General features: G+C 47.0%; 1 protein-coding gene across 3 annotated transcripts in view; it reads right to left on the reverse strand.

Moving 5' to 3' along the window:
- MRTFB (myocardin related transcription factor B) overlaps positions 1-18,252 on the reverse strand; it is a 281,537-nt gene that overhangs the window by 242,661 nt on the left and 20,624 nt on the right. For 2 of the 3 annotated variants that reach the window (XM_027117339.1, XM_027117338.1), the window contains exon 3: positions 17,597-17,718. The exons of the other annotated variant lie outside the window; for it this stretch is intronic. The gene's annotated coding sequence lies outside the window, so the exon portion shown is untranslated. The remainder of the gene's footprint in view (positions 1-17,596; positions 17,719-18,252) is intronic. 3 annotated transcript variants of the gene reach the window in all.

Raw genomic sequence — 18,252 nt, forward strand, 5'->3', positions numbered from 1 at the left:
ATCGGATTCTTGAGGAGTGGGAAAGTGGTTAGCGGCTGTAACTTGATATCCCAGGCATAATCTCAAGGACACTAGAGAGGCCTGCTCTTTGCCCCTGATTCAATCGGAAAGCAAAGCAGATGTTGTCTTAATAGTTTTCCAGTCCAATGGCCAAGAGAAAACAAAATATGTTATACATGTGGTTGTATTTAAAGGCAAGATTACAACACATGTCCAGCCAACGTTGGTTGTTACCAGAGCAAAGGGATTCCATCTGTAACCTCAGCTGAGTTAACCTAATTAACTGCAAATGAAGAGGCCTGTTTTCAAGTTCAGCCAAAACGGTCACAAGGACACAGTATTTACAATGGTTTTCCCTCTTTTCTCTTTGTAAGGCCCCCCCAACCTGCCATTCTATTTTTGAATGCCAAAGTGCTGGTGACATGACATGAGGGTTTCTGTTTGCTGTTCTGGCTTGATCACCACACAGGCAAAAGTTCAGTGCCCTTAGGACATGAGATCTGTGAAAAAACAAATTGGTGCAACTGCTTTTGATCACAGTTGATCTGTATCCAGTCCCCAAGGTTTGGAGACTGCACAATCCACCAATAGGTATCCCCCATTCATGCAACTGCTGCTCCACGCCCTGCTTCCTCATCCTTGCTGAGAGCCCAGCCTCCCACCTACCAGCCCGTGCCTCTGGGCTTCACTTAGAGGGCCCTGGATATGGGTGTTGGTCCCTCAAAAACAGTTCCTGAAATCTCAGGATTCACACTGGCCTCTTAAGTGCTGGCGATTCCGGGGGGAGTTAGTGGGAGGTGGAAAGGATGAAAGGCTGATTTTAGCTCTGCTTTTGGGGCCTCTTGAATCATCTTTGAAGGCTGGGGAGGCTGGGGGAGGATAATGGATGAAGCTCATTCCATTTAAAAGAGCTCACTCAGATATAAGGACAAAGCCAGATGATGACAGTACTGGGTTTAGAAACCTCAGGCAGATTGCGCGCCCCCCACCCATCCCCTACAGGATTGATGTTCCAGGGTTGCTACATTTTAGACTCCAAGGCAGAAGGGTTAGGGTATGGGGCTTTGGCTCAGGCAGCCCTGGGTGTAAATTCCAGCTCTATCACCTACTTACTACATGTTGAAATGTGTCTCTGAGCTTCCGTTTCCTCATCTATGAAATGGACATGACACCACCGGCCTCTCAGAGTTGCTCTGAGGATGGGAGATGATGCCTATGAAAATGTCAAGGTCAGTGCCTGGCTTGTCGTTTGCATCTGCATTCAGTCACCATAGCTTCTCCGTGCTGCTCTGCACCTTCCCAAGATCTGCCCTCTTCTCTCGCTTCTCTGGTTTTCTCTTGTGGCTACCCCCACTCTAAGCAATCTCTGTGATGTCATCCAACCCTGATCTTTCACATTCTTCCTTAGGTCATACGCTGTTCAGGGACCGCTATGGGTGATGGCCATCAATATAAGCTGCGGCCCCAGAAAGCGCTCCATCCCTGCGAATGGCGATTCCCAAGTGTGTTCTGTGTAATCATAACTAATGCCTGTGGGCATTTCTTGAGAGAATTAAAAAAACAAAATGGAATTCTGCAGTCATATCAATCTGGGAAACACTTAGAGATTCACAGTGCACATAAGCACTGAAGGAATCACGCAGCAGGTAAATTCACTGAGCTTTGTTCACAGGAATTTTCCTACTTCATCTGACCTAGTGGCATCCAATTATCCCTGGTCTTTTCTCTAAGTGCTTTCCTTTTCATCCTCTCAGGTCATCCTCCCAATAATCCCCTGATCACAGTTGCAGAAATGGGGTTCAGAGAGGTTAAATGACTTGCCCACAATGGTCCAGCTGGGTAGCGCCAGAACCAGCTGCTTTCTCTCTGAGTCCAAGGCCCTTTTCTTCACATCTGGAAGAAACAGCTTAATATATCCCTTTCTGGCTGAACAACCACAGAATCTATAAATCACTGGATGGGCTCTTAGGATTACATTGCCCAACAATTTCATTTTCTTGGCAATGAGAAAACCAGAGAGGGGAAGTGATTTTTCCCAAGAATTAGGAGTGGCAGAGCCAGAACGGGCACCGAGCCTACTAACCTCCAAGCCTGGCTGCCTTTACCTAACACCTAGGGCTCACATGTCTGGCTGAAGCTCCTCAGCCATCTTCTTTAATTCCATCTTCCCTCCCTCCAGAACTAGAGCAATGTGTCCAACAGACCTTTTTGAAATGTTGATGGAAATGTCCCATATCTGTGCTGTCCATTCTGCTAACCACGAACTCCATGTGGCTATTGATCACTTGAAATGGATCTAGTACAAATGAGGAACTGAATTTTTAATGTTATTTTATTTTAATTAACTTACATTTAAATAGTCACACGTGGCTAGTGGGTACCATATTGGATAGGGCAACTCTAGAGACCGGAAATCATAGTGAGTCTATAGACCTAATCCATGCAATTATCATATGAGTAGAAGATCCTTGTGATAAAAATCGAGCCTAAACTACCTGGCCCTTGTTAGGGGCAACATTTAGTTTCATTTAATGGCAGGGCACAACCTGGGACAACTTTGCTCAAACCTATTCCTCCCTTCCCTGGCAACATCCTACCCATCCTTCTAATCTAGGTTCAAAAGCATCCTCCTTCAGGAAGCGTCTGATGATTTATTTTTCTATCATCAGGCAGAGTGAAGGGGTTCTTTTATGGAACACCCACATTTCCTATACTTGTCCCCAGATGGATGAGAAAGAGGAGAATTCTTGTATTGCTGAAAGCCCTTTGGTGAGCAAGTAGATGAGAGAGGAGAGAGTTGCCTGTGGGGAGAGTGTGGCAGGGGTGCTTGGGGAGTGGTGTGAGAGAGATAAGGAAGACTTAATTAAAGGAGATAAATGATGGGCTTCCCTGGTGGCGCAGTGGTTAAGAATCCGCCTGCCAATGCAGGGGACACGGGTTCGAGCCCTGGTCCGGGAAGATCCCACATCCCACGGGGCAACTAAGCCCGTGCATCACAACTACTGAGCCTGTGCTCTAGAGTCTGCAAGCCACAACTACTGAGCCTGCACACCACAGCTACTGAAGCCCGCACGCCTAGAGCCCGTGCTCTGTAACAAGAGAAGCCACCGTGATGAGAAGCCCATGCACCACAACAAAGAGTAGCTCCCACTCGCCACAAGTAGAGAAAGCCCGCACGCAGCAACGAAGACCCAATGCAGCCAAAAATAAATAAATTTTTTAAAAAAGGAGATATGTGACTTAACCTTTACCTCTATCTCCCCTATAAAATCTTTAGTAAAAGTAGACGTTTCAAACTATAGTGACACATGAACAAATCTCACATACAATGTTGAGAGGAAAAAGCAAATCTCATGCTTCACAATAAAAACACTCAACAAACTAGAAATTGAAGGGAACTTCCTTAGCCAGATAAAGGGCATCTGTGGAAAAACTCAGAGCTAACATCATACTTAATGGTGAAAGGCTGAATCCTTCCCCCTAAGATCAAGAACAAGACAAGACTTCTTGCTCTTGCTACTTCTGTTCAACATTGTACTGGAAATTCTAGCCAGGATGATTATTCAGGGGGAAAAAAAAAAGGGCTTCCCTGGTGGCACAGTGGTTTAGAGTCCGCCTGCCAATGCAGGGGACATGGGTTCGTGCCCCGGTCTGGAAGGATCCCACATGCCGCGGAGCAGCTGTGCCCGTGAGCCATGGCCGCTGGGCCTGCACGTCCGGAGCCTGTGCTCCGCAGTGGGAGAGGCCACAACAGTGAGAGGCCCACGTACCGTCAAAAAAAAAAAAAAAGGCATACAGATTGGAAAGGGAGAAGTAAAACTATCTTTATTTGCAGATGACATAACCTTGTGCATAGAAGATCCTAAGGAATCCATCCAAAAAAAACTATTAAAATTACTAAATGATTTCAGCAGGGTTGCAGGATAAAAGATCAATATACTAAAAGTCGTTATATTTCTTCTATATATTGACAATGAGACAATTGAGAATGAAATTAAGAAAATAGTTTTATTTACAATAGCATAAAAAAGCATAAATACTTAGGAATAAATTTAACCAAAGAAGCATAAGACTTTTGAACTGAAAAACTACAAAATACTGTTGAAAGAAATTAAAGACCTAAATAAATGGAAAGACATCCCATGTTCTAGATTGCAAGATTTAATACTGTCAGGATGGCAATACTCCTCAAATTGACCTATAGATTCAATGCAATCCCTATCAACATACCAGCTAACTTCCTTGCAGAAACTGACAAGCTGATCCTTAAATGCATATGGGAATTCAAGGGACCGAGAATGGTAAAAACAATCTCAAAAAAAAGAACAAAGTTGGAAGACTCACACTTCCTGATTTAAAAACTTATTACAGAAAGCTGTACAGAAAGCTACAGAAAGCTACAAAGCTGGTATAAGAATAGACAAAGAGACCAACAGAATAGAATTTTGAGTCCAGAAATAAACCCTCACGTTCGTAGTCAATTGATTTTTTACAAGGGAGCCAAGACAATTCAAATGGTGGTGAGACAGCTGGATAGTCACATGCAATAGAATGAAGTTGGACCCTTAACTCACATCATAAACAAGGACTAATTCAAAATGGATCAAAGACCTAAATATAAGAGCTAAAACTACAAAACTCTTAGAGAAAACATAGGGCAAATCTTCATGACCTTGGAGTAGGCAATGGATTCTCAGATATAACAACCAAAGCACGTGCAACCAAAGAAAAAGTTGATAAATTGGACTTTGTCAAAATGAAAAATTTTGTGTTTCAAAGACAACAACAAGAAAGTGCAGACAAGCCACAGAATGGGAGAAAATTTTTGCAACTCATATACCTAATAAGGGACCTTGTATCTAGAGTATATAAAGAAGTATTACAACCTAATAATTAAAAGACAGCCCAATTACAAAATGAGCAAAAGATCTGAATAGACATTTCTCCAAAGAAGGTAAACAAATGGCCAATAAACACATGAGAAGATGCACAACATCATTAGCTACCAGGGAAATGCAAATCAAAAGTACAATGAGATACCACTTCACACCCACTAGGATGACTATAATAAAAAAAGGCAGACAAAAACCAGTTTTGGTGAGGACATAGAGAAATTGGAACCCTCATACATTGCTGGTGGGGAATGCAAGGTGGTTCAGCCACTTTCTGAAAAGTCTGGCAGTTTCTCCAAAAGTTAGTCATAGAGTTACCACATGACTCAGCAATTCCACTCCTAGATATACAGAAGAGAAATGAAAACATGTCCACACAAAAATTTATACATGAATGTTCACAGCAACATTATTCATAATAGTCACCCAAATGGTGGAAACCACCCAAATGTCCATTCTCTGATAGATGAATAAATAAAATATAGTATATCCATATAATGGAATATTTGTCAACAATGAAGCACTGATGCATGCTACAATGTGGATGAACTTTGACATCATTAGGCTAAGGGAAAGAAGTCAGACACAAAAGGCCAGGGATTCCATTTACGGAATTCCATATGTGGAATGTCCAGAAAGGGCAAATCTATAGAGACAGAAAGGAGCTTAGTGGTTGCCAAGGTCTGAGGGGGGCGGGGAAGGGGCGTAATGGTTAAGGGGGTGGCAGTGTTTTGTTGTGAGGTAATGAAAATGTTCTAAAATTGACTGTGGTGATGGACACACAGCTTGTGAATACACTAAACATTTGTACACAGATACATTGAATTGTACATCATAAATGAGTGAGTTGTATGGCATCGATAAAGCTGTTTACAAAAAGCAAGTTGCAGATGGATACATATAACATGGTAGCATTTATTTCTAAAATTAGAAACGTGCTAACAACACTCTTTTTTAGGAACAACAACACTTTTTTAGGAACAAGTACAAATGCGGTGAAAACATAAAGATATGCATGTGGATGAGAAACACACAAATTAGGGATGGTAGTTACAAGCCAAGGAGGGGATGGTTAGTGGATGAGGGAGAATGCAGGGTGCTTCTACTATATTTGTAACATTGATTTCTTAAGCTTGGCGATTGGGTGTTCCTGATATTATTTCATATACATTTTTTGTTTACGTAAATGCTTTGTAAACACATAGACATTCGCTAACATTTTGGAAGTTGGCCATGTGTGTCTGATGCAGGTAGGTGGGAGGCTGGCCTCAGGAGCCCCGGACTGGGTGAGTACAGGGCCAGACCGAAGAGAGCTGGGCCTCTGTGGGTTCCCCACACCCAGGAGACGTATTTTGAATGGAATCAAACAGGGTACCACCTCTGGAGCATCCTGGCTGGCATTTCTGCAGCAAAGAACTGGAGCTTTGTGGCCAGTCAGCCCCTGGCTTGAATGTCCACTCTGCCGTCATTAGGGTCCTGACCTTGTGCAAATTGCTTGGCCTCTCTGAGCTTTGCTTCCCCATCTGCCAAATGGGAAAAATACCACCTACTCCTCAAAACTGGTGCAGAGTGAACACATAAGCCCGCACAAGTTGCCCAGATGCCCCGCCTGCGCTGCATGAGGCTCTTGTCTGGACCCCACTCCCCTCCCGTCTGTTCCATCCTTCACTCCTTTTCAGGGTGTGTGATCGGCCATCGGTCAAAACTCGCTGAGTGGAATTAACTTTGAGAGCCAGGCTTCCTTTCTCTCTTCCTCACTACTTTGAAAAGGCCTGTGAAGAGAGCTCCCCTCACTGCTCTTAAAAATGAAGAAATGTATAAATAAGCTGGCTGTGTCATTCTCCATGGGTCATTTTTGTATTCCCAGCTGTTGTTCATCAATTCCCAGAGGCTCGCAGGGCAGGGCCAGCCCCCTGCGGCCAAGGGAAAGGATGATGGTGTGTGTGTGTGTGTGTGTGTGTGTGTGTGCCTGTGTGTGTGTGTGTGTGTGTGTGTGTCTGTGTGTGTCTGTGTGTGTGTGTGTGTGTGTGTGTCTGTCTGGAATCTTCCCCCATACAGCCAGGTGGGCTCTTGGAGGCTAGAAGTTTGGATGCCTTGGTCCAGGCCCTTGGCAGGTAAAATCCAAGTGCATCTCAGCCCTCCCTGCCAGGGCAGCCCAGAACCTGCGGGGAGAGCCAGGCCTCAGAAAGGGGGCCTGAGGGGCTTCCCTGGTGGCGCAGTGGTTGAGAGTCCGCCTGCCGATGCAGGGGACACGGGTTCGTGCCCCGGTCCGGGAAGATCCCACATGCCGCGGAGCGGCTGGGCCTGTGAGCCATGGCCGCTGAGCCTGCGCGTCCAGAGCCTGTGCTCCGCAACGGGAGAGGCCACAGCAGTGAGAGGCCCGCGTACCACAAAAAAAAAAAAAAAAAAAAAGGGGGCCTGAGGCCAGGCGGGCAGAAGGGATCTGGACCTGTGCTGGGAGCTGACCAGGTTGGCTGGTTGTGCTGGAGCAACCGTAGGAGCTGCTGGGGAATTGGTCCCAAGGAGGTAATTCCAGCCACTGAACAGAACCTGGGAAGTGCATTCTCAGAGCTCTGGGCTCAAAGCTTTTGCCTCCAAGTGTCTGTTCCAGTGCAGAGACATGGCAGGGGGCCATTCCTTTGATTGTTCTGAGACTTGGCTGGTTGGTTTGGGGAGGGCTGTGGTCTCTGTGCTTGGGTTGGGCCTCAGGGCTACCCAAGGTCTGTGGCTGATAGGAAAGGGGAGCAGGGTGGCAGGGCCCCGTGGGACCCAGTGGGTGGTGCACTGCCCAGTGTGGCCCCCAACGGCGCCCACGCATGTCAGAGCACAGGCCCTGTTTGCTCCACTTCCGGCTGAGCTGCAATTATCCCACTGTGACTCCCTGGGGTCACAACTTAGCCTGGAAAATGCTGCATCGCTGTAGCTCTCCCATGGCCCTTTGGGACCACATCTGTCCAATGACTGACCCTTATTAACTGTGGTCTTCCTGGCCAACAGCGGGCCAGGATGGAATGGGATGGATGGTTTTAGGAACCAAGGAAAAAGTGATGGTTCATTCTCCCCACTCCCAGTCATTGCTCTGGGATCCAGCTGGGCCATTCTCCCCCCAGATGAGGGCCTTCCAGAAGTCAGGGTCCAGGGCTGCCACCAAGCCCTTTTCTTCTCCGAGGGGCTCCTGGGAGTTGCAGCTTACGACCCACAGCCACCGGCCCTCCTCCTGTCCCTCCACTCTGCTGCCAAAGCCATCCATCTATTGATACAACTCAAATGGGGCTGTGTCACAGGCCTGCCTTCAAAACGCTGCTTTGCTCCCTCTATGGACTGGAGGCCCCCAGATGTGTTTCTGCTTGGTCAGCATTGAGTTGTTTAAAAATTAAGCTTTGCACGAAAAGCTGGCTTTTCCAGCTTTTTTTTTGAGACACCGAGCCCTATTCCTGAATAACCACAGTTGGCTGGACTGAGCACGATGCCTCTCTAGGCAGGTGTTCCTTGGGGAACAGTCTCCACCACTCCCTATTGTCTTACAGCCAGTATCCTTCCTCATTACATGACCTGCCTGGTACCTGCATGCTCTTGAGTTTCCTCCTCTAGTCTCCAGGCAAAGGCTTGGAGGGGCACTAGATGACATGACCTCTGTCTGCTTTCCTGCTCAGCCCTCCATTTCCTCCCTCCCCTCAGCCCTACCCCCCAGCATAGTGGCCACACCAATCTCTCTGCTCACCAAACCAGCCAGGTACCTACACAGCTCGACATTCCACGCAGTTTCCACTATCTGTACTCCTATATATCTTCATTTAGCAGATATATATTGAGCATCTATTATGTATGGTGGATCCGAGCCAGGTACTGGGGATAGAAAGATAATAAGGCCCAGTGTATTAGTCTGGGTTCTCCACTACAAATTGGCAGTGGAGAGAACTAATAGGATAGATAGATAGATAGATACTTATTATAAGGAACTGGCTCATGTAATTATGGAGGCTGAGATGTCCAAGATCGACAGTCAGCAAGCTGGAGACACAGGAGAGCCAATGGCATAAGTTCAAGTCCAAGTTCAAAGGCAGAAGACCAATGTCCCAGCTCAGGCAGAGCGAAAGAATTCTTTCTTACTAAACCCTTTTCTATTCAGTTCTTCACTGGATTGGATGAGTCGTCGTCCTCCCTGCCACACACACACACTCTGAGGAGGGCAATCTGCTTTATTCAGTCTCCTGATTCCAATGTTAATCTCATCCAGAAACATGGGCACAGACACACCCAGGATGGTGTTTGACTGAATGACTGGGCACCCCATGGCCCAGTCAAGTTGACACATAAAATTAGCCATCACATCCAACCCCTGCTCTCCTGGAGCCTACAACTCAGCAGGGTATTCAGAGAGGCTGGAAAAGAATTCCAAAATAAGCCATAAGTGCAGGAGGAATTCTCACGTTTATTTCAAGCCTCCGCTCGAATAGTACCTCCTCCAAATCTTTTCTGATCTCCCCGTATAATCAGTGACTCTCTCTTAGATGCTCCTAGATACATATCTCTCAGGAGAGATGATTGTCTCTCTCTCTCTTTTTACAATACATAAAATGTTCTAAGTCTACAAAAAGGTACAGAGATAATATAACAAAGTCCCATGGACTGACCAGCCAACCTTAAAAGACAAAGCATTGCAGATACAGCACTGCCTAGAGTGGCCAAGTTGTCCCCATCTGCCCAGATTTTTCTGGTTTTAGCACTGAAAGTTCTGCATCCTGGGACCCCTCAGTCCTGGGCAAACCAGGATGGGTCACCCTAGAGCAGCCCTCCTCTACCCTCACCTCCGTGTATACCCTTTCCTTGAAATCATAACCCCCCAAGCTTCCCATCAGAGGAAACCATTGATTTATTAAAATTGAGGGTTATTCCACTTTGTTATAAAGAAGAAACTAACACACCATTGTAAAGCAATTACACTCCAATAAAGATGTTAAAAAAAAATTGAGGGTTACCATTTGTGTGTCTTTCTTTATACTTTAATCAATCCCTAAATGATATTGGAGTGCTGTTTTGCACACACGCGCACACACACACACACACACACACACACACACACACACCAGACTGAGTCCAGAAAATTGGATGGCCCTTTCCTGATGGGTGGTGGTGTTACGAGTATGGGAAGCAGTGGGTGAAACTTCCTGCAACTTTGAAGGCAAAAACTAGAAGAGCAATAAACTGCACAGCACAGAAAGCAGAAAGGGGAGAGGGAAGGTGGGGAGGGATGATGTGGGAGAGAGGGGACGAGAGCAGAAGTCGGAGGAGGGAGACAGGCTGTCAGAAAAGGATCAGAGAGTGAGGACCCGGGTGGAGAAGGTCTTCAAGAAAAGAGAAATGTGCAAGGGCTGTCTGGAGCAGTGGCTGCCAGCCTCCTCTTTGGATGCTCCTGTGACATCCTCAGGAAAACCTACAGCCCTTACCAACGTGTAGGGGTAAACAGGTGCTTTCAGGGAGCCCTGGGAAGAGGTACCAGAGCACCACTGCTGATGGGAGGATGAGGCTGCACATGGGGCAGCTGACAGACTCCTAGTGCTTCCCATGGTTTCCAGCTGCTTGTGCCTGCGCCCCACTCAGCTCCGTGAGGAATCCTGACGCATGGTAAGTGTTTGATATTATTTGTGGAAGGAGGAAGGGAGGGAGGGAAGGGGGGAGGGAAAGAAGAGAAAGAAAGAAAGAGAAAGAAGAAAGAAAGGAAGAAAGAAAGAAAGGAAGGAAGGAAGGAAGGAAGGAAGGAAGGAAGAAAAAGAAAGAAAGAAAGAAAGAAAGAAAGAAAGAAAGAAAGAAAGAAAGAAAGGGAAAGAAAGAAAGAAAAAGAGAGAGCGAGGGAGGGAGGGAGGGATGCAGGGAGGAAGGAAGATGGGAAGGGTCCAGCAGTGGTCTTTCCAGCCAGGCCATAAGAGCACGATCTGCAGAACAGGGAGGGAGGTCGTGTGCCATGGCACTGCTGTGGCCCGTGGCCCTTGGAGCTGGGAGACACTCAGGGACTGTTCGTTCTCTGATTTCTAAGCCCGGCATGGAGGCAGGGAAGAGCTGGGGTGGGGGTGGAAGGTGGAGAGAGACAAAGGCACAGAGCAGAGGGAAGTGGAAAGGGGTGGAGGCGGGCTGCTTAGCAACCGCAGAAGATTTAGGGAAGTGGCAGGACCATTTCTCCCTGTCCTCTAAGGCAGGATTTTTTTTTAAAGAACTGCTCGCACGCCCACACTGGCTGGTCTGTTGTGGCTGCTCTGAATTGGGCTTCTCTGGAAGTCAGGGCCATCGGAGGAAGGCTGGCGGCCACGTGTGCGGTGGGAAGAGCCACAGGAACTAGGGGAACATTCTCCAGCCCCTCAAGGGAAGGGAAGGAAGGCTCGCAGGAAGATGTGGGGACACAGCCTCACTCTCCTCGCAGCTTTTGTTTGGCTCCTCCAGCTGCCCCTCCTCCTAGGCTGCCAACACCAGGACACGAAGGTGTCTGGGGACCTTTCTTTCCGTTTTCTTTTCCCCAGGACCCTGTGAGCAGCCCAGACCCTGCTCCTTCCTCCCCACTGAGAATTCTCTGTTGCTTTTCTTTCTTAATTTGATTTTCTCTGGCTCAGAATTGAGATCAAAAGAAGAAATTCTTTCCAGCCTTTTAGGAATAATTCCCAGACTCTCCCACTGGAAATGCATACATAATAACCATAATTATTTTAAAAAAATTGTTCGTACTCTCGTATTCATTTATTTTCCATCTCTGCTGCAGGCTTGGGGAGGAGGGGGGAGAGGGGAAGTTTCGAGAGTGCCTTTGGGGTTACAGATCAACCAGTATCAAATAGTGGGCAAGCTGTGAGGCATGGCCCACTCCCTGGCAGTGAGAATTTCCGATGTGCCAGCACTTCAAATCGTTAAACACCACGAAATCACCTGGTGGGAAGTTATTCCCTTTCTAATTTGTTTCAATTGTCTTAATTTCATCAAGTCTGGAGCTGGTGCTGGGTGGGTCCTTAACGCCTCCCTGACACTGGCTAACCTTCCTTTTAACAGCAGACCTCAAGCTTGGAGCACAGGAGAACAACTGGCTGCAATTTAATAACAGTGTTGCTTTGCATTGTATTTATTTTGGGGCACCGTCAAGGGACATTTGCATTATGGCTGGTTCCTTTTTAGAGGAAAGACAAATAAGTAGTAAATCACAATGGAGGTGGAACAAGGATTAACGATGGAGGCTTTTGGAAAGGCCCCCAGTTTGTCAGCCTCCCATCCAGGGTGCTGGCTTTGCACCTGGCAGGCTGCAGGTCAGGCTCCGGGAAGGATCCTGTTTGAGTTCAGCTGGTCCAGTTGGTCAGCAGCTGGCACTGAGGGAGTCTCGGATGAGAGCTTTTAATTTTGGTTGGTGCCAGTTCGCCTGGCTTTGCAGCCCAGCTATAGTTCGTTCTGTTCCCTGGGATTACAGAAGTCCACACATCAATGCCCACTTTGGGATATCAGGCTGTAAAATGTGGGCGGTTGCCAGACACCAGACCCCAGATTCCCCTCTGGACACCTCTGCTCTCTCCTCTCGGACCTGGGGTTTGAGTGGAGCAGACCCACTCCCGACTCTGGGGCTGGCACGCCATCCGGACCTGTCTCTCTCTGGGCAACTCACTCCTCTGACCACAGTGATGGATGGGTTCAGGGATGGGCAGTGAGATGCATGGAGATTTTTGCTGGGAATGCCGGGGCTGGTTCTTTCCTGCTGGCCTGGATCCTAAGAAGATGAGCCGGGAGCTCCTACAGCCATTTCTGCCACAACGAGGAGGGAGCCAGCAGGGAGGGAAGAGAGCTGAGAAACTGGGAGAGAGAGAAAATTGATCTTGATGGTTCTGCTTCCGTCCCTGGATCCAGCTGTGCCTGAAGTTAGCCTCTACCCTTGGCAGCCTTTAGAGCTCCCTTCTGAGCCAACACATTTCCCTTTCATGTAATCCAGTTAGGATCGGCGTTTCGGTCACTTGCAACCACAAGAGTCTTAACTGATGAAATGGCTCGTGCAAATCCTTGGCCACTGAAAGAAAAAGAGCTCAAAGGGCATGTTCAGTAGATGTGGGTGAGTGGCACTGTCACTATACACAAACACCGGCACAGGAGAAGCTGTCACTGTCCTAGGAAGCTACACATTTCAGATCATTGTGTAGATGATGCGGGTTGAGTACATTGCATGCAATGGCTTATTTAATCCTTGTAACAGTCGTAGCGTGTATGAATACTTTTATCACCATTTTATAGATGAGAAGATTGGGGCTCAGGGAGCCTCCTTGCACTTTAGTGGCAGATCAAGGCTTGTTCCTCAAATTGGGAGATTGGGACTGACACATACACACTACTATGTATAAAATAGATAACTAATAAGAACCTACTGTATAGCACAGGGAACTCTATATTCAATACTCTGTAGTGACCTATATGGGAATAGAATCTTAAAAAGAGTGGATATATGTACATGCATAACAGACTCACTTTGCTGTACAGCAGAAACACAACATTGTAAATCAACTACACTGCAAAAAAAAAAAAAAAAAACTCTGTAGTCCCAGCCACCCCTCCACAGTAAACGGTAGTTTGCTCACTGGACTGTACAAAACTCTGAGACTCTGTGATTGGCAGGGAACCAAGGGGGCGGTGCTGTCAGGCAGCACGTGATGATGCTCATGTCACAGGTGATGTGAACGCTCCCCCTCCTGTGGTACCCAGCCAACATGGCTGTAGTGGGAGGGCTGGGGCTGCAGAAAGGGAATCAAACTCTTTTTATCCCTGGCCACGGACGGACAGGCAGAAAAGGCCCTGGGTTTAGATCAGAACACATTTGTACTCATTAGCTGGGTGACTCTGGACACTTAATCTTTCCAAGCCCCACTGGTTTTCTCATCTGGAAAATGGAGACCTCCAGCCCCCAGCCTCGCTCATCCCACCCAGCTACTGGAGCATCAAATGAGGGCAAAGATGTGAAAGAGTATTTGCAAAATAAAAAGTAGGGCTGCAGGAAGAAAGGAATAACTTGATTTCCCAGAGGTGGATGGGCAAGTGTGGACAAAGGTAAACCAACCACCTACATCTCCTCCTCCCCATACAGGGCCTGAGGGAGGCCAGCCTTGCGGTGACCTGAAAGGAACCTTTCTGTCCCCAAGGCAGGGAGAGATAAGAACTGTGAAGCAAGAGAAGCAAGCGCTGCTCCCTGCGCTTGGGGGTTTATTTTTACCCTGTTATCTCCGTCCTGAAATGTCAAGCATGGAGCCACCTCACCCCCCAGCCATGAAACGAGGCAACACAGCCTGGAAACAGGCCCGTCTCCCCCTCTGTTCCTCTGCCTCTCCAAGAGAGTCACAGTGCTATGGTGACGGGAGGCATGGAAACCCTGAAATAGAGAAGTGGGAGGAGAGACCTTTTATTTGGGTTCTGGAACAGGCTCACTTCCTCCTAGAGGCCCGGGGTGCAGAGGAGGCCCTTGGCACTGTCAGGTACCTATTCTAAGATTTCCATCATATGGGCTTTTTACATTGCAAGATGCAGAAATCCTTATTTAAATTGGGTTATGTAATAAAGAACATTTAATTGGCTGAGGCCACTAAAAAGCCCAGCAATAGGTCAGGCTTCAGGCGAGGCTTGATCCAGGGGCTTGATGCCATCACAAGGACTCATTTCTCTCCTCTTGGCTCTGCCTTTTGTGGTGTTGGCTTCATGCTAAGGCAGCATGTTGTGTTCCCCCACAATCTCTAGCAGTTCCAGAATCTTCCTCCGTGGTCACAAATGGTTGCAGTGGTCCTAGACCTCACATCCATAGACTGGTGCTCCCAAGGAAGAGAGAGGAAAGTTCTTTTTGCCAGAAGGTTCCAAGGAATGTCTTCTTGTGTTTTGTTGGCTCTGACTAGGTTCTGTGCTCATCCCTGAGCCAATCACTTGGATGTAGGGGCAGGATGTGAAGAATGCACTGATTAGACTGAGACAAACTAGATTGCCAAGAACAGGGAAGCAATGATTTCCCAAAGGAGATTTCAGGCACTGCCCCCGAAAGGTGATGGAATGGAATGCTGAACAACAAGCAGGAGAACGTTTTGTGGCTTATTTACTTTGTACTTTCATCCTCTCCTACCCAGGAAAGCCTCCAAGATTAGGGGTGACTCTTCTTATCCAGAAACAGGCCAACATTAATTTCTTCTCTTTCCATCTATAGGTTTACATGGGCTTCTGAGTTCTAAGACTTCCAGGTCTGTCACTTTCAAAATTTCACCGAGGCAACAGAATCTCCCCCAGGCTGATGGGTAGGTGCAGGCTGAAATGCCATCAGTTTATGTGCCAAATGCTTCCTTTAAATTCAAAATAAAATTCACACTCTAAACCCCAGCTTACCCATCACTCACCTCCCTGAAACACGTTTAGCCACATAAACTACTTATTATTCCTTAAACAAGCCAATCACCCTTGTGCCACAGAGCTCTCCTATTTGTTCTTTCTCTCCATCTAGAATGCTCTTCCCTTAAATCTTTTCACAGTTGGCTCCATCTCATCACTCAGGTTCTGCTCAAATGTCACGATTCCTGAGAGGTCTTCTCTGCTCAGCCTAGCCTGTAAAACCATCTGAAATTCTCCTGTTCCTTGATGGTCTGAGTGGCTCTCTCCCTCCACTAGACTGTAAGCTCCACAAAGCCAGGGCTATGCTGGTCCTACTGATATGTGTACCTTTCTGGTTCTGTGCAGACACACTGTAGGCACTTGTTAAATATTTTGGGATCAATGAATGAAAAATCTTTTCTGAATGGCCTTGGAAACTCTTACAGGGCAGGGCAAGTTCTTATATTTTTTCCTTGGCTTTAACTTGGTGCTTACAAAAACAATGGGCATAAAAGAGATGATACACAATACTATTTTTCAAATAAAGATTTGAAAGGATTTGCTGAAAGGATTTTCTCAAAGTTGCACCCAAATTAGTCCAGAAAGATACCTGGGAGCACTGACTTCTTCTTTAAGGAGGAATTCCCTTTCCAAAGCAGTGCATGTGAACATTTGAAGGCATGAAAGTACGAAGGGGGAAATGGGGCCATCTTCCAATTCAGATCTCTGAGTATGGTGGCATTACTACCATGCACAAGTAAAAGCATGAAAACAACATGTGGGGACTTCCCTGGTGGAGCAGTGGTAAAGAATCCACCTGCCAATGCAGGGGCATGGGTTCGAGCCCTGGTCCGGGAAGATCCCACATGCCACAGAGCAACTAAGCCCATGCGCCACAACTACTGAGCCTGCAATCTAGAGCTCGCGCGCCACAACTACTGAAGCCCGCACGCTCTAGGGCCTGCGTGCTGCAACCACTGAAGCCTGCGCGCCTAGAGCCTGTGCTCCACAACAAGAGAAGCCACCACAATGAGAAGCCCACGCACTGCAAAGAAGAGTAGCCCCCGCTCAATGCAACTAGAGAAAGCCCGCGCAGAGCAACGAAGACCCAATGAAGCCAAAAATAAATGAAATTAAAACAAAACCGAACCACACGTGATGATGATACTCTTTATTCCTTGACCCAATGAGACAGAGTAAGACGAATGTCCCATAAGAAAAAGAAGATTTCATCCTGTCCATTGCAGACCCATAAATCAATGTCAAAACCTCAGCAAGCTGATGACTCGGAAGGAACCCCCATGCTCTCCCTGGATGCAAACTCTCCCCAAGGAGGCCTGTAACAGTCCTCAGGACAGCCAGGTGACAGTGTGGATGGCCCAGTGCAGGTAATGGAAACTCGAAAACACACCTCCTACACATAGACATCATTGTCTCATTACTTGGTAGACAATACACCATCTGGGGCAACACAAGGATTCTTAGTCATTGCTAATTCTCTGCTCACCCAACCAGGTCGATCCCTCTCGTAGGCTCTGAACTTTGCTCACAGCACCCTGAACTTTGCTCTATAGAACTGGCCAACATTTGTAATAATAATAAATAATAAATCTATATTTAGGTGATTATTTGATTAGTCTCCATCTTCCCCACTGGACTCCAAACTTCTTAAGTGCAGGGATAGCTCTCTTGAGCTCATTACTATACCTAGGCATTCTACCTGTTCTTAACATGTAGCCCGTGTATTTTCCCTATGTGCTTTCTGAATGGAAGAATGGATAAATGAATGGAGCTCAGGGCCTGCTGGGAAGACACCTCACAGCCAGCCTGACTTAGCTGGAAGAGAGTACAGAGGCTGAAGTTTTTCAATGTCAATCAGACCTCGTCATCACGTGATTACCTTGTCTTCTTCATCAAGGCATCTCCCGTGCCTAGAAGAGTACCTGACACAGAGTAGTGGATCAACACATATTGGGAGAATTAATACATGAATGGACACTTCCCCAAGAAGCTTGGTTACCTTCTTAAGATAAAGTCCTGGAAAGGGAGAATGGGGGAAGCTACAATATGCAACTATCCTGAATTAGACCCCAAAGCACCATTTAGGTCATTCCCTTCAGACTCAGTGGGTCTGGTTCTAGGAGTCACTAAACCAGCAGGTCAGCATGGGGACAGATGGACTGTAAACCAAACTAGTTTTCTTGAGACAATGCTCCCTTGGACTGTGGGCACCACGTCCTGGGGTTACGTACTTACGTACTTAAAGCTTAAGTGAGTTATGGCTTCTGATTCTCATCACACACACTGAAAAACAAAAACAAAAACAAAAAAAAACAAAGCCAGGAATGGTACTGTACCTTAGGAGACAGCCTGCCCCAGTCTCTGCTACCAGGCCGGGAGGGTACGGAAAGGAATCTTTCTTCTCCATTGCCACATCTTCCTTGCTGAGGGATCTGAGTCCAAATGGGTCTCTTTGTGTCTGAAGTTTAAGCAACCAGGGGTGCAGATATTTGGTTGGTGTCCCTCCTTTGAGGGTGAGAGAGGTCCAAGATCTGCTCTTCGATCACCAAACCAAAATCAAACATCAAAAACCTCCCCCAAACCATTATGAAAAACCACCACAAAACCAAATTTCTAAACATGCCTGGGTCTCCAGCCCACCCCAGCCCAGCAAACAAAAGTGGCTCACCTCTGAACTACAGAACCACAAGGAAAGGGAAAGGGATTTACGGTTTGTCTCAGAGTTGTAGGCTCTGGCTTGCCCCCAGGATGAGTTCATTATTTATTCTTAGAGACGGGACTCGAATTAAACAAACAGTGCCTATAAATAGAGCAGGATACACTCAGCTCGGTGTCACTGGAAGGTCCTTTTCACAGGGACAGATGCACTAAATGGATGTTCTCAGGTTACCCTGCTGGTACTACGTGGGGAAGGGTTGCCCTCTTTGTAAGCGTGGTTTAGGAGGGGAAAAAAAAGCAGGTGAGTCAGACATTGGGATTCGGCCCATTTCTG

The sequence above is a fragment of the Aethalodelphis obliquidens genome, unplaced genomic scaffold, assembly GCF_003676395.1.
Source record: "Aethalodelphis obliquidens isolate GAN/ISIS:26980383/991018 unplaced genomic scaffold, ASM367639v1 scaffold18, whole genome shotgun sequence".
NCBI classification, from domain to species: Eukaryota; Metazoa; Chordata; class Mammalia; order Artiodactyla; family Delphinidae; genus Aethalodelphis; species Aethalodelphis obliquidens.